Source organism: Papio anubis, chromosome 6, assembly GCF_008728515.1.
Source record: "Papio anubis isolate 15944 chromosome 6, Panubis1.0, whole genome shotgun sequence".
Classification (NCBI taxonomy): Eukaryota; Metazoa; Chordata; class Mammalia; order Primates; family Cercopithecidae; genus Papio; species Papio anubis.
In genome coordinates this window covers 126832231-126848243 of record NC_044981.1, presented here as the reverse complement: position 1 = coordinate 126848243, position 16013 = coordinate 126832231, and the positions used below count along the sequence as shown (strand labels likewise).

At 36.6% G+C, this 16013-nt stretch overlaps 1 protein-coding gene and 1 long non-coding RNA gene across 2 annotated transcripts in view; one reads left to right on the top strand and one right to left on the bottom strand.

The window, feature by feature from the left end:
- PDE7B (phosphodiesterase 7B) overlaps nt 1-16013 on the top strand; it is a 334895-nt gene that overhangs the window by 61513 nt on the left and 257369 nt on the right. The gene's annotated exons all lie outside the window — the stretch shown is intronic.
- LOC110743159 lies at nt 3900-8558 on the bottom strand. Its single transcript, XR_002521759.2, has 2 exons — nt 8500-8558; nt 3900-7849 (listed from the first exon to the last, which is right to left on the bottom strand). It is a non-coding gene; the product is annotated as an uncharacterized LOC110743159 (long non-coding RNA).

The following is a 16013-nucleotide window of genomic DNA, read 5'->3' as shown; positions in this document are numbered from 1 at the left end:
ATGCCCAGCCTGGTGCTGCCACCTCACCTGCTTGCTAAGGCCCAGGGTTCCTGCGGGACCTTTCGACCCACTCATTTATGTTTTCATCATGTTAGTATGAAAACATAGCTTGACTGGAATCCAGCGCCCACTACTGCAGCCATTCTTTACTGCATAAGACCTATGCCTCCTGGCTTTGATCTTGCCAGTCTTCCATTTGAAATGACCTCTCATATTAACATCGTACCAATGCCTGTCCCACCTTTTAGTAGGTACCTTGATTCAAAAAGAGTTCTTAAAAAGTAAAAGAAAAAAGAATTTCCTTTTCATTTAACATGTACTGGCAACAATTGCCAGATAATTTGTCTTTAAAATTAAAACAATTATGCTTTCTTTAATAAAACCCTAGTTTTTTGTTATCACCTTTGATGTAATTTTTAAAAAGCTGTTCTTTGAAAGAGTATGCATATTGATATATAGCAGAACTTTACACCATTTGAAGCACCAGAACAGATATAAAATGTTACTTCATGTTATCATTTCCAGTATGAGAACGATAAGCTTGTCATTTTCCTACGACTGTAAATTCTTGAGTAAAAACAACTATGCCACTTTTTTTTTTTTCTGTAACCCACACATCACTGACATAGTGATTGACATACATTTTCCAGAAATGGATTGATTGGAGTATAGTGTTGAGTGAGTCTAAGATCTCACTGGTCTCACTAGCACAGGGTTGAAGCCAGAGGATTTTATTTGAGTTTCTTATTGTCTGTGGCTTTAAGCCTTGTCACTGCTTCCTCCTCATGCCTCAACCTTCCATAGTCGTGTATTCTAAACAGTGTTGATATGTAGTTGCCACTTCAGAAAGAAAAACTGATGTTGGATATTTAAATTATTTACCTTTTCATTGACATATAATTTATATATATTAACATTTGTCCTTTTAAGTTCCTTGAGTTTTGACAAGCATATAAAACTGCATATAGAACACAAGCAGAATCTAGAACATTGCCATCACTTTAGAAAGTTCCCTGCGCTCATCTTTTGTCAACCCCTCCCCCACCCCACTTCCCAGCACCGATGTGAACTGCTTTCTGTCCCTTTAGATCTGCCTTCCCAAGTCGTGGAATCATACAACAGATAGCTTTTTGGACTGGCTTATTTCCCTTTTTATAATGCTTTTGAGACTCATTCCTGGCCTGACGTGGTGGTTCACACCTGTAATTCCAGCACTTTGGGAGGCTGAGGTGGGCGGATCACGAGGTCAGGATTTCAAGACCAGCCTGACCAACATAGTGAAACCTCGTCTCCAATAAAAATACAAAAATTAGCCAGGTGTGCTGGCAGGCGCCTGTAATCCCAGCTACTCCGGAGGCTGAGGCAGAATCACTTGAACCCAGGATGTGGAGGTTGTAGTGAGCCAAGATTGCACCACTGCACTCCAGCCTGGGCTACAGAGCAAGAGTCCATCTCAAAAAAAAAAAAAAAAAAAAGATTAATTCCTATTGTTGCATTCGTCAGTATTCTTTTTTGTTATGATGATTATTCTAATGTGTGTATACCAAAATTTAATTGCCTATTCCCCAGTTGACATTTGGAGTTTTGTCTATCACATATAAAGTGGCCAAAACAGCATGTAGGTCTTCGTGTGGATGTATGTTTTCATTTCTCTTGAATAAATTCTTGGGAGTGGAATTGCTGGGTCATAGGGTAGGTGTATGTTTACATTTATATAAAACTGCCAAATTGTTTTCTAAAGTCCTTATAAGACTTTGCATTGTCGCCAGCAACATATGAGACTTCCAGATAATCCACATCTTTGCCAGTATTTGATATTGTCAATCTTTTTAATTTGAGCTGTTCCTGTATGTACGTCTAATAGGTGCATCTCATTGAGGGTTTAATTTGCATTTTCTTGCAAATACTATTAACAGACCTTTCGGGGGGTATAATTTGTATACAGTACAATGTTCTCATGTGTCAGAGTTGATTTAGTTTTGGCAAGTGCACACCCCTTAGGTAACACACACCACGTCCAGGTATAGACCGGTGCCAGGCCCCCGGAAATCACCCTATGCTCTGTCCAATTTCCTTCATCACAAACAACCGCTGTCACGATTTCTTCCACCATAGATTAGTTTCACCTGTTGAAGAACTTCATCCACATAGAATTATACCGAATGTGTGTCTGTCTGTGGGCTGGCTCCTTTACTCAGCCTGATGTCATTCGAAGGTCATCTGAGCTGCAGCCTGGGACTGTTGTGCATTACCTTTCATTGCTAAGTAGCTTCCCTTAGTATGAATGAACCACAATTTGTTTAGCCATTCTCCTGCTGATAGGCACTTAGTTGTTCTCAGTTGTTGTCTACTATGAATAAAGCTACTATAAACATTTTTGTACAAGGATTTTTGTGAAGGCATGTTTTATTTCTCTTGAATAAGTAGCGAGGGGCAAAACTGCTCAATCATAAAGTAGGTAAATGTTTATCTTTATAAGAAGCCACCAAGCTGTTTTTCCCAGTGACTTTCCCATTTTGCATTTCCACCCACAAAGCATAAGAGTTTCAGTTGCTCCACATGCTTGCCACAATTTGTTCTTTTTTTTAAGTTTAGCCATTCTAATGGGTGTGTGGTGGTTTTAATTTATATTTTTCTGACGACAAATCATGTGTTTATTGCCCATTTGTATTTATTCCTTTATGAACTGTGTCTACTCAAGTCTTTTGCCTTTTTTTTTTTTTTTTTTGAGATGGAGTTTTGCTCTGTTGCCCAGGCCGCAGTGCAACGGTGCAATCTCGGCTCACTGCACTCTCCGCCTCCCTGCACCCTCCGCCTCCCTGTACCCTCCGCCTCCCTGCAACCCTCCACCTCCCGGGTTCAAGTGATTCTCCTGCCTCAGCCTCCCTAGTAGCTGGGATTACAGGCGTGTGCCACCATGCCCAGCTAATTTTTGTGTGCTTTTTGTTTTTTTTTTTTTTTGAGACGGAGTCTCGCTCTGTCACCCAGTCTGGAGTGCAGTGGCCGGACCTCAGTTCACTGCAAGCTCCGCCTCCCGGGTTCACGCCATTCTCCTGCCTCAGCCTCCCGAGTAGCTGGGACTACAGGCGCCCACCACCACGCCCGGCTAGTTTGTTTGTATTTTTTAGTAGAGACGGGGTTTCACTGTGTTAGCCAGGATGGTCTCGATCTCCTGACCTCGTGATCCACCCGTCTTGGCCTCCCAAAGTGCTGGGATTACAGGCGTGAGCCACCGCGCCCAGCCTGTTCTGCCCTTTTTTATCGGGTTATCTGTTTATTACTAACTGTAGTTAATTGATTGACTTGTAGTTTTTAAAAATATATTCTACATACAATTTCATTATCAGATATATATTGAGAGTGTTTTCTTCCTATGCATGGCTTGAGAGAAGCATAATATATCTTCATGGTTTATAATATATTTTAATATAATTTATAATACATATTTAGTGTAATTCATATCTTATAAAGTATCTGATGAGCAGATGTTTTAATTTGGCAGTTTAATTTATCAAAAAATATTTATAGTTTATCCTTTCGGTGTTCTATATAAGAAATCTTTGCTTATAAATAAATTAAAAAAAAAAAAAGAAATCTTTGCTTAACCCAAGGTTGCAGAGATAATCTATGTTTCCTTGTTTGTAATTTTCGCTTACATTTAGGTCTACAGTACATAATATTTTGTGTGTGTGTATGGTAAGGTAATACTACATTATTATGATGATTGCAGCTTTATAGCAGGTTTTAAGATCAAGCAGTTTCCAACATTAGGCTTCTTTTCTTTTCAAGATTGTTTTGGCTATTGTAAGTCCTTTGCATTTCCATGTGTATCCTAAAATTAATTTGTAGATTTTTACAAAAAGTCTGCAGGGATTTTTTCGACCTTTTCTTACTCTTTGTTTGCATACTTTTTTTTTTTCCTTCAAATTTTCCATGTCACTTATTTTTTTCTTCTGTAGTGTCAAGTATGCTCTTAAGCCCTATCAGTGAATTTTTAATGTAGGATATTATATTTTTTAATTCTAAAAGTCTCATGTGGTTGTCTTTTATAGTTTCCAGTTTTCTACTAAGATTTGTTATCTGTTTACCCATTATATTTATTTTGAATCCTTAAATGTGCTGTTAATAGCTATTTTAAAGGCGTCATCTGCTAATTTCAACATTGTCATTTCAAGTCTGCCTCTATCGATTTGTTGTTTTTGTTGTTGTTGTTGTTGTTAGTTAAATTTTTCACTCCCTTTGCACATATAGTAAAATTTTTTGATATGCTGGATGCCATGAATCCTAACTGGAGAATCTGGATTCTGTTGTCTTCCTTTAATAATTGTTGAATTTTGCTCTGGTAGGAAGTCAATTTACTTATGAATCTGAATCAGTTGCTCCTTTTAAGGCCTGTGAATAAGCTTTGCCAGGACATAGTCTGTAGGACTAAAGTGGCCTCCCTCCTAAAGCATAGTGATTGGAGATCTCAGCTGCATGCCCAAGGTGTCAGTGAGCCCTCTCTACTTTGGTTGGCCAGAACCAAAGTGACTCCTAGCTCTTTGTGGCCCTGGCATCTTCATTTCACTCACAGCTCCCCAACAGATCTACACTGTTGTACCTTGTAGTTTTTCCCTGGACATGAACGAGGAGGTTAATATTTGACCAAGTCTTAAAACAACCTTCGTGCAGATTTCTGGCATTTCTTCTCTACGCAGTTTCTAGTTCTCTTCTCTCTGGGTGCCTGGTCCAAAATTCTAGCCTCAAACTCAAAGTGTGTTCCTCCTCAGGTCTGCAAGATCCCTGGGTTCTTCTTTGGCTCCACCTCCCTGGGCCTAGACAGAGAGCTGGGGCAACTGGGGGGCTCTTATCATGTTATTCCTTTCTCCTAGGAACCACAATTCTGTTCTGAATGTCTTCCAATATCTGAAACAGTTGCTTCAAATATTTCGTTCAGTTTTGTAATAGTTTATGGCTGGATGAGTTGCTCATTACTGATTATTTTGTCGTGGCTGAGAATGGAAGCTACCCATATCGTTATTTATGAATCTAAAAAAGAATAAGTATACTAGGCCTCAGACATTTTCTTTATCTTTCACATTCGGTATCATCTCTGAAACCAGAATTCCAATTTTGTTTCTGTACCACTACTAGAATATGTGCAGCTATGAAACAGAGTGAAAGTATTGGCAGTGAAACCCCTATAGGATGCATCCTAAATTTAAAAATATTTGGAATTTCAATTTTATTTAAAGCAAGTTTACTTTTTTATTATAAACAGATAGCTCCTGTGGATGACTTATGCCACAAAGGTGTTTAAGGTGGAAATACAATATCTTATGGCATTTTAAGGCGTTCCATTTATGCGTGGACAGGGATTAATTTCAGATTTCTATCATGTTTGAAATACAGTATCTAACATTTTATAATGAACAAAGTGTTTTCCAATCAGATTATCACTATAAGCTGACTAGTAGGTTTTCACATGGTAATTGTTTTGTGTTGTGTTTATTTCCTCTGCGGTATTATGCAAAATCTTTAAAGCTAACTGCCTTATGTATTCATTTTAAAAACTCCCCAAATTATTATTCCCAATAAGGGGAAATAGAAGGTATCAAAATATTATTATATCATTTTTTCAGATCAACTGAATATGGGAGTTATTCTCCTGGGTAAATGTGTGTTCAGCTTGTGGAAAGAATCGTAAATGTCTTCTCAAAATAAAAGAACTCCTCTGGCTATAATAGGCAGGGAGAACAATCCAAGCCAATCTTTCCACTTTTGCTACCGAATGCCTCCTTTTTTGAAAGTCTTCAGTTTCCATGGAAAAATAAGGGCAGCAGATAATGAACCCTTTGTTCATTTTGACCTAACAAAAGGCCTTTTAGGAGGCTCACCTAAGGAACCAGTCTTCCAGATGTTACCACTGTAACTCTGTGGCTTATTATGACTTCTTGAAGAACTTTGCTAAGAAAAAAGAAATATTTAAGATACTGCCACCCAATAAAACATTATGAAAAATTTCTACACTTAAGTAATCACGTCCTCACTGTGAATTGCTCTATTAGTCCCTACAACCACATATAGATTTTCTCTCAACATGACGGTAGTACATCCCTACTGTGACTACATAAGCCTCATTAGATTACTTGTGATATGTTTATTACATAGGCGGTCTTTAGGCAAAGCATACTATATTTTTTTAGTCCTAGTATTTCAATATGCACTGTATGGGCAGAAGCAGCTCATAATAGAAGACAGTATAAATTCTGACCCTGCCATTTACTAACCAAATGACTTTGAGCAAATTATTTAACCTTTCTATGATTGACTTTATATGTTAAAGGGTTGTACCTGATCCACGAAGGAGTTGTGAAAATTAGAGTAGTTAATACAGGACAGAACAGTGTTCATCACATTGCAAGCACTGAAGAAACTCTGCCTAGTCTGTTGTTATTATTATTATCATTACTACCACTACTGTTTAGAGAACTCTTTAAAATTAGCTCATTTAGCCTTCACAAGAAATATTTAAAGTAAATATTGCTATCCTTATTTTATAAATAAGAAAACCAAACTTAAACCTAGGTCTCCTAACCCTAAAAGGTTATATTCTTGTCTTAATTATCCTAGATAATGTTGAAACATTCAGATTTTTAAAAAAGTGATCATGAGCCTTCACTAATTTTAGCTTAGTCATTTTCTTTAATAATTTTATAAGAATATTTGTAGGGTCATCCAAAAATTTCATTGGCAAAAGAGAATTCAAGATCATAATGCATTTCTATAAATAGGAAATGTGCCTATATCTGCTTCATATCTTTTCCAATTAGAATACAGAACACATACATTATAGAATGAGAAAAAGTTTAAATATTTAACACCTCAGCTGGCATATAGCATGTCAAGTCCTCTCCATGCTTCTTTTTCCATCTAAATACATGTATCCTAAATTTCTGATCTCTTAATCTTCTAAGAATTTATTTCTTTGATGCTAGTTTTCAACACCTAGGTATGCATGACCCTCCCCATCAATGTGGACAATTTGCTTTTCAAACCATTTGCAGCTCTACCTCCTAAAAGACCAGTCTCTCTAGGACTATTTTTGTGTTACCCATATGATGCTGAATGTTTTTCTATTCCTAGAACAAAGTCTCCATGAGTCTAACGATGTTTCAGAAAAAGAGTCACCTAAATGCCAGTAATTACATCAAGTTATCAACCCATAGAAAAATAACCACAGCATATGAAGTTCTCTTGGAATCCTTTTAAGAATCAACTTAGCCTGAGTCTGTGATTTAGGTTCCTTTCCACTTCTTTTAAGAGCTAAGCCAACGTAAGTAGAGGAAAAGTCTTTGAAGTGCAAGCTGGTTGACCATTTCCTGCGCAGGGTACCTAATCCCATTGAAAATGTCTTGGAATTGTCCCTAGCTTCATCAGTAAGTGCTGGGGGATGACGTCACTGTGGGATTTCAACCGAACTTTATGTTCTGATAAACAGTGCAGTCTTGGTTGTGGCCACTGGTGAATTCTTTTTCTCTTGGCAGGTGCCAGCAAAGTTCCTTATTCATTTTCAAGCTTTGTTGAAAGAATAACAGAGGGTAAGACATAAAGAGCTTGGGAGTGGTCAGGCCCGGAGGAGGATCGCCTATTAAAGTCAGTGAGTGTAGACGACAATATTTTGGTTTAGTCCCACACTTCGAGTATAAAATAAGGAAATAACTGTCATTTCTTGGATAACAGGCTATTTCCAACTTACCGTCACTTGTCTCCTGTGTCAGTCTTCATCCTAACCATGTGACAGAACGCAGATGACAAGGGTTATCTTGAATTTAATCCTTTTCTTAGATGAACGGATGTATTCAGGAGGCTGTAGAGTGCAAAAGTGGTGGTAAAAGCCCTTCCAGTGGCAACAATAATGATGAAAGAACCCAACAGGCAGTTTTGTAAGCTTTACCCTGAACAAAAGCCAAGAGAACACTGCTTGTAACCAAACAAGGAATACTAGAGTTTCTACAAAAATCAGTGCATGGAAATTCCCTGCTTATTAAGCTGTTTCCATTATGAGATGTTCCCCTATATTAAAATTTTCATAGCGTAATACATCCATCATCTGGACATTCTGAAGATATTTATTTTTTTCAAGGAAAACTACCTAAATAATTCTTTATAAAAACAGGTTTCCATTTTCTTTAAGAAACAAGGCTGATTCACCAATGAAAATAAAGAAATAGAATAGATCTCCTAATTTTTAGTCTACTACCTTCACAGCAAATTAAGCCAGGTACCAAAAAATCACAACTATTGGGTAGGTTGTGAGTGTTTCAAATTTGGAGGAATATTATCAGATCCTAAATTAATACAACCAGAGTTTCTTTCTAACCTGTTCTCCACCTCACATCCCTTTCTACTATTAAAAAAATACTGCTTATGCTTTCATCCCAACCTCTAATTTCGAGAATCACCACAACTCCTATCCTTTCCGAAGGCATTCCCAAAACAATGGAGAATAAAACTTACCGGAGCAGACTGAGAACAAGCTGTTGAGAGCTCTCTCCCTCCTTCGATTCAATGTACCTGAAATGAGCATTAGTATTAGAACTCAATTCATGAGGGTAATTTTTACTGTAGTTATATAAAATAAATCTTGGGGATTTACCTTAGAGATTGCATGAGGTCAGTCTTGCATCCAAGTTGTTACTGACTAACATTGTTTATTCTAACTCCTGTTTCCTTTTGCCCTCCTGTAAACTGCCACCTCAAGATCTCTCAAGCCTTTATTTCCTCACATACAACTCTGGGTAAGGTAAGAGAAAACACAAGCCCAGAGTGGCATTTTTTATGAGTCAGTAAGATACACCCATGTCCCAAATGGCATGGGAATCAGGGAATCATTTTGAGTTCTAGGTTCAGTAGTGAAACTCTGTAGTTTTCTTGGCCCTTACAAAAACAGGTCACAGCTGCCTGGCTTCCTAATTTGGTTTGATGTACTGTGAATTCCCAAGGGAGTGAGTCACTGTCTTATTCATATGGAAGTACAGGAACCATTCCAAAACAAAAACCACTCTGAGTTTATTTATGATTTTATATGCTCTTTATTGCCCCACTATACAGATGATCCAGAGTTGACTTTCAGCTGTTACCATATTGGATAGGAGATACATGGCATTTTTCATCTTTTGAATTATATGACTTCTTTAATGTGAATATTCCCTGAGATAATATTCCCAGGCACTTGCTTTCTGAATGCTTCACCGAAGATGGATATCTATTATGAAACAATGAATGCAAAATCAATCACACATGGAGAAAATGAAAGTAGTAAAATTAACAACAGAATACCTTAAGAAACAGTCTGTGTTAAGTCAGTGTAATTGCATTATTATACATTACTCTTGTTACCTATTAAGTGCACAAGAACACCATAAATACCTTGCTTTATAGACTTGATGAGGCAGAAAGACGTTCCCTGTGGGTCATCAAATTAAGATGCAGTATGACTTTATGGTTTGTTCCATCTTAGAATTTGGCTGTCTTCTATCTCTCTGTGATTTCCCAGAGCCATCCACTTCAGGCTGTTTGGGCTTCTGCCAGTGGCCATGGCACAGATGCTTTTAATAAAGGGATCCAACCACCTTCTGGAAAACCTCCTCGCTTCACTAGAACTTTCAAGAGATATCAATCCTGTTTTATTAGTGTTTATTTAAAAAAAAAAAAAAAAAAAGAGAAAGAAACTGAAGTAGCCAACACAATCTATGTAGTCTACTTTATGTCCCTTCTTTTGTCACACAAAATAGAACATTGCTCTTGAAAAAGGCTCATGTAATTCCGTTACTATTGAGTGCCTAATGTATGCCAAACTCTGCACTAGGCATGGAAACACCAAGAAGATGTATGACTGCCTTAGAGCTATTACACAGATGCAGTATTACTTTATAAAAATATCTGATAACTAAAATTAATCTGTAAGGTATATAGAGATCTTTGTATAAATATCGCATTTCATAGAATATTAAAAATACGTAAAATTGACACTAAATGATTTGTATTATATATGAAATGTTTCGTATAAGATTAATAAAACTTCATAAACAATGGGAAACTGACGGATCGTTCAACAAATGGTATAGGTAAAACTGACTCTTTAGAAAAAAGTAGGTTATACCAATCTCAGATAAAACATAAAAAAAGTAGATTAATAGCTGTTTGTATTAAGAACAATATAAAATAGAAATGTACACATACAGTGGTCTTAGCATACAGAAGGAGTTTCAAGGCATGAAAGTCATGAGTGAGAGCAAATGTCAAGCTTGACAACATAAAAATGTAGAAATTATATATGGAAATTTTATAAAATTAAAACACAAGTGACAAACTTGATAATACACTTGTAAAATATGACAATGAATTAATATCCTTTATAATCAAAGAAATTTTATGAAACAATTACTATTACCAACCACACAGTAGAAAAATAACAACTGAGATGGTTAGCAGTACACAGTAAAAGAAATTCAAAGAAATGATGTACACAAACATATATTAAACTTCACTAGTAATCTAAGAAATCTAATGAAAGCAATAATAAACACATTATTGCTTATCAAGTTGACAAATTTTTTTAAATGTAAAAACAATTAGTGATAGGAAGGTGCACAGACACTCTCACTCAATTCTGGCCAAAATTTGAATAAATTTTCTAGAAATGTGTTTTACAGAAAGTATTTAGAAAAAAATTAAAGCTATTATTCTTTCATTCAATAATTCTTATTCCAGAAAAATTTCCTAACCTAAAAATACGTAAAAATACATTCATCACAATGCTCCTCATTATCTAAAAAATGAGAAACAATTTAATTATTCTGATGTAGAGAAATAGATATAGTCTATCCAAAGGATATGGTACCACATGGTAGAGCTTTGAAGGTGGCCCCACATTCTGCTCCCTCTAGATTCTCTCTGTTCCAGCTCCATCCTAGCTTCCTCAATTTCCCCGGAATGCCATAACCTGCCCTGTGTATAGGTGAGCAGTCTGAGAGCCTGAGAAGCAGGGTGACTTGTCCAAAGTCACACCATCTACTTGGTGTATCTGAAACTAAACTCAGGTCTTCTGGTAGCAGGACCAGAAATTGTTCTACCACATAATGCTTGCTTAGAACAGTGAATTTCAAACTCTGAGTAGTGGAATCTCTTTTTTTTTCTGTGGGATGTCACCTCTAAGTATTTTTGTTTTTCTTTTATTTTTTGAATGGCAGAATCTTATGCACAATTTCTAATAAATGAAAGAGATCAAAGTATTATAGTACTATATAGTTTTTAATGTAAAAGTATAACATTTACTTATAAAGTCAATCAGTGAGAAGCATAGGAAAATACAAGGAAAATTTATTAAGTTTTGTCATACAGTAGAAGTGGTTAGGTTGAGTGGGTAGGTTGGTTTTTAAAATACCAACAACAAAAAAAGAGGCTGTTCTAAAAACACAAACATTTGAAGGATGGGTGATGGATATAGTTTTATGTCAAAGTCAGCACACACTGTATTTCTATATTTGGGTGTTTTTTTTTTGTAAAATGGGGAAAATCTTGTTTCATATGAATAAGTAGCTGAAAATGATGAACATTTTTAATAGTTTATATGCCAATCTGTCTCAAGATATTATTCAATTAAACTGAAACAGAGGCTGAAAGAAAAGAAGTAGAAAATTTAATATTTAAAAAATAAATCATTAAAAACACCCAACAAATATTACATTCCCTAACTGCCAAGGGTTCAACTTGGAAAGAGTCAGTAGCAGGGCCCTCAGGCAGTTTAGATCTTGAGCGAACACTGGGGAATGTTATCTTGTAACATTATAAGATGTTCAACATGTCAGTTAAAATCCCTCAGATTATCCAAAAAGGACATACCTCACTCTCTACCTCAGCTAGATATTCACTTGAACTTCCAGTCAAATTTATTTCATTGCTGACACATTATTTAAAATTTTAAGTGTGACTACAATGTGATCTTACATTGCAAAACTGAGCTTCTTCTGTTTACTACAAAAATCAGCAAGACATGCAAACTAGTGAAATCAATTTTTTGAGAACTATTTCACTAGAGGAAATTCAGCAAAAATGAATTTTTGTCAGTACCTTGCCACAAAACACCCTACGGACTTCAGCATGAAAAAAAAAAAATTCCGAAACGAATACCACACATATTGTTTAAATAAGTCTTAAAAGACAACAAAAAAGCGAAAGCCCTGGTTTAATAACATTTACAATTAGAATGATCTTAACGCCTTGCTTGAAAAATCTTCTTAACAGCCTAGGCTCTCCTATGCCACCCAAATAGCTTTTCAAAAATAGTGTTTCTGCAAGGCACTAGCCTGACTATTTTTTCCCTTGACATTCATTTTGCACAAACTGCATAACTTTTTGAAACAATGTTTTGCCCTCTGTTTGTGTGTTGAAAATTGTAGGTGAGAAGCAGTGGATTTTCCTCACCCATCGCTAGGTTCATGGCTGAGGGCGCTATTATAGAAGACAGATTAACAAAAGAAAAGAATATCAATTGATTATATAAGTTTTTCATGACACTGTAGACTTCTTTAGGAAATGAAGCCTGAATAATGAGGCAAATTTCTGTATTTTTTATGAAAGGCTTGAGGAAGGGTGGGCAGTCACAAAGAAATATGATTAGAGGATAAAGGGTGTGGTCTAATGGTACTGAACTGGGGGAAGCTTAGCAAAACCTGTGTGTTCACGTTCTTCTTGGTATCTCAGTATCTTTGACTCCTATACCCTGGGTGTAGGGAGAGCACTTTTCCTTTTTATTATTATTATTATTATTATAATACTTTAAGTTCTAGGGTACATGTGCATAACGTGCAGGTTTGTTACATATGTATACATGTGCCATGTTGGTGTGCTGCACCCATCAACTCATCAGCACCCATCGACCCCTCATTTACATCAGGTATAACTCCCAATGCAATCCCTCCCCCCTCCCGCCTCCCCCCTCCCCATGATAGGCCCCAGTGTGTGGTGTTCCCCTTCCCGAGTCCAAGTGATCTCATTGTTCAGTTCCCACCTATGAGTGAGAACATGCGGTGTTTGGTTTTCTGTTCTTGCGATAGTTTGCTGAGAATGATGGTTTCCAGCTGCATCCATGTCCCTACAAAGGACACAAACTCATCCTTTTTTATGGCTGCATAGTATTCCATGGTGTATATGTGCCACATTTTCTTAATCCAGTCTGTCACTGATGGACATTTGGGTTGATTCCAAGTCTTTGCTATTGTGAATAGTGCCGCAATAAACATACGTGTGCATGTGTCTTTATAGCAGCATGATTTATAATCCTTTGGGTATATCCCCAGTAATGGGATGGCTGGGTCATATGGTACTTCTAGTTCTAGATCCTTGAGGAATTACCATACTGTTTTCCATAATGGTTGAACTAGTTTACAGTCCCACCAACAGTGTAAAAGTGTTCCTATTTCTCCACATCCTCTCCAGCACCTGTTGTTTCCTGACTTTTTAATGATTGCCATTCTAACTGGTGTGAGATGGTATCTCATTGTGGTTTTGATTTGCATTTCTCTGATGGCCAGTGATGATGAGCATTTTTTCATGTATCTGTTGGCTGTATGAATGTCTTCTTTTGAGAAATGTCTGTTCATATCCTTTGCCCACTTTTTGATGGGGTTGTTTGGTTTTTTCTTGTAAATTTGTTGAGTTCTTTGTAGGTTCTGGATATTAGCCCTTTGTCAAATGAGTAGATTGCAAAAAATTTCTCCCATTCTGTAGGTTGCCTGTTCACTCTGATGGTAGTTTCTTTTGCTGTGCAGAAGCTCTTTAGTTTAATCAGATCCCATTTGTCAATTTTGGCTTTTGTTTCCGTTGCTTTTGGTGTTTTAGACATGAAGTCCTTGCCCACGCCTATGTCCTGAATGGTATTACCTAGGTTTTCTTCTAGGGTTTTTATGGTTTTAGGTCTAACATTTAAGTCTCTAATCCATCTTGAATTAATTTTTGTATAAGGAGTAAGGAAAGGATCCAGTTTCAGCTTTCTACTTATGACTAGCCAATTTTCCCAGCACCATTTATTAAATAGGGAATCCTTTCCCCATTTCTTGTTTCTCTCAGGTTTGTCAAAGATCAGATGGCTGTAGATGTGTGGTATTATTTCTGAGGACTCTTCTATTCATTGGTCTATATCTCTGTTTTGGTACCAGTACCATGCTGTTTTGGTTACTGTAGCCTTGTAGTATAGTTTGAAGTCAGGTAGTATGATGCCTCCAGCTTTGTTCTTTTGACTTAGGATTGTCTTGGCAATGTGGGCTCTTTTTTGGTTCCATATGAACTTTAAAGCAGTTTTTTCCAATTCTGTGAAGAAACTCATTGGTAGCTTGATGGGGATGGCATTGAATCTATAAATTACCTTGGGCAGTATGGCCATTTTCACGATATTGATTCTTCCTATCCATGAGCATGGTATGTTCTTCCATTTGTTTGTGTCCTCTTTTATTTCACTGAGCAGTGGTTTGTAGTTCTCCTTGAAGAGGTCCTTTACTTCCCTTGTAAGTTGGATTCCTAGGTATTTGATTCTCTGTGAAGCAATTGTGAATGGAAGTTCATTCATGATTTGGCTCTCTGTCAGGGAGAGCACTTTTCAAAGAGGGTCATATGACCTGCTTCAGGTGAAGATCAGAAAATCCCTCCTAGGTTTTATGACCTCCTTCAGGAGAGAAGAGCAGGGGTAGAGGGTGGTGGTCAGAAAGGCCTTCCTGTTTCTACTGCTTTCTCAAATGTCACGATGCACCACATTTTGCGGGGGCATGTCCTGAACACCATCCAAACCAACCTAACCACTTCTACTGTGCAGCAAGGGCTTAATAAATTTTCCTTATCTTTTCCTGCATAAACCTACTGAACAAAGAAGAAAAATCAGCAGTAATGATACTCTCAAAACGTTGACTCATAAAGATTCTGCATAATCTCTATGAAGTATTTGAATTAATGTAGCTGTTTGAATTAATGACGTATGTTGAATTCATGTTCTTATTAAATAGATTATTCTTAGGTTATAGCACCATAATTCTAATTGTTTCTTCAATAGCAGCCTATTCATCTATAAAATACTTGTTAGCATATAGTTTAATGAGCTTTTTCTGGAGAAAATGTGTCTCTTCTTCACAGACAATACATTTTGTCATTGCTTCCGGTTTTTTCTTTAACGTGTATGCTAAATTAATCTGATAACCTTATTTTTATGCTCCCTATGCTTTGTTTTAAAATCATTTAACTTTATGTCTGGGTTCTCTATTCTGTCCCATTGGTCAATGTGTCTGTTATTGTACCAGTACCATGTTGATTGGTTACTGTAGCCTTGTAGTATAGTTTGAAGTTCAGGTGGTGTGAGGCCTCCAGCTTTGTTATCTTTTCTTAGGATTACTTGGGTGACTTGGGCTCTTTTTTGTTTCTCTATGACTTTTAGAATAGTTTCTTTTAATTCTATAAAAAAAATAATGTTGGTAGTTTGATAGAAATAGCATTGAATATATAAATTATTTGGGCAGTATGGCCATTTTAATGATATTGATTCTTCCTGTCCGTGGATATGGAATGTTTTTCCATTTGTTTGTCTCTTCTCTGATTTCTTTCAGAAGCATTTTATAATTCTCATTGAAGAGATTTTTCACCTTCTTAGTTAGCTATATTCCTAGGAATTTTATTCTTTTGTGGCTATTGTAAATTATAATACCTGAAACTATAAAAACTCTAGAAGAAAACCTAGAAAATACCATTCTGGCATTACACTGTCCTCAGCAAAGAATTTATGACTAAGTCCCCAAAAGAAATGACAACAAAAGCAAAAATTAACAAGTGGGACCTAATTAAACCAAAGAGTTTTTGCACAGCAAAAGAAACCATCAACAGAGTAAACTAACAACCTACAGAATGGGAGAATATCGTCCCAAATTACGCACCCAACAAAGGTCTAATATCCAGAATCTGTAAGGAACTTAAACAACAAACAAGAAACC